This window comes from Austrofundulus limnaeus, unplaced genomic scaffold (genome assembly GCF_001266775.1).
Source record: "Austrofundulus limnaeus strain Quisiro unplaced genomic scaffold, Austrofundulus_limnaeus-1.0 Scaffold1, whole genome shotgun sequence".
In the NCBI taxonomy this organism is placed as follows: Eukaryota; Metazoa; Chordata; class Actinopteri; order Cyprinodontiformes; family Rivulidae; genus Austrofundulus; species Austrofundulus limnaeus.
In genome coordinates, this window is record NW_013952403.1 from 7,896,469 (window position 1) to 7,897,773 (window position 1,305).

Consider the following 1,305-nt stretch of genomic DNA (forward strand, 5'->3'; position numbering starts at 1 on the left):
CAATAAAATCAGGATTTAGGTCACTCTTTTGTTGAAAATGCTTACTGTATTCAAAATAATTTTATAAATTAATTAAAAGCAGATTGAAGTGCAGCAAAATTAGCTTCTGAGTAGAAGTCACTAAATAGATGAGGAAAAAGCTAAGAGATTAGTCATTTAAAGATAAAAAATTTGTTTTGTTGCCAATTAGTTTTTTGTAAGATTTTATTTTGTGATCAATTTGCCCTAATAATAAATAGAAAGTCTCCATCTACATCAAACACCTGTGCCAGGGGGACAAATTTGCAAACAAATTAGTATAATTCCTGAACTGAAATCAGGGGCCACACAAAATCAGTTCTGGGGCCACAAATGGCCCCCGGGCCACACTTTGGACATCCCTGTTGTACAGAACAATCGTCTGATGGAATGTAACAACAAATTTGTCCTATTTTAGTATAACCCTGTAAAATAAACAATAAATCATGTATTTTACATGTTTTTGTTCAGGCATTTGACATATGTTAGACAACCGCATTTAAATTAATCAGTTTTCACAAGAAAGTACCAACAAATGTATCTGTGTTTGTATAAAACGTTTGCTGTCTTTTTTGTTGACCATCCTCTGCTTAAAACTTGAATCCTAGCAAGTTCTTGATTTTGGTTTCCCTCCTCAGGTTTTGGGGTCTTTTTATGCTTTTATTCACGTTATTTCAGCTATTTGATTAAACCTCATTGTGGACACAGTCTGAACAGGACTGTACATCCCTTTATCTTTTTAGCAGCAATTTTTTCCACAATCAGCACGTCTGAATCCTGTTTAGCTGCCACAACACTTTTGCTTTGGACCTGTTCTGGTGCCACGATCCAAACCTTCAGTCATCGGGTAAGCCTGTTACGCTAGGGATTTACTTTCACTCCCTGCTGTCGTTTGGCAATTCATATTCCAGCTTATTTTGTTAAAGTCATACTTTTTTACGATCTGTTGTTGAAAGCATGATTGAAGATGACAAAATGAAGGCCCGTCCCGCGCTGAAACAAGAACACTGTTGTACTGAACAGAAAGGCGACCAGCTGAAAGACATGAAGTAAAGGCTTAGGCTTCATGTTGGCACACAGGAGAATAAAAACACCTCCACCCAGCCTCACTCAGGTTAGTAAACTGGGGGGTAAAAGAGGGGGAGAAACGAGCGGCTTTACGGGCAGGGCTGACGTGATTAGAAAGAGGGTAGTGTTCAAGTGGACGGGGAGCAGTCGTGTTCAGGAACAGTAACTCTTCCTTAGGCCAAAACTAACATCTGGTGCAGACCAACACAGAGTTGCAAC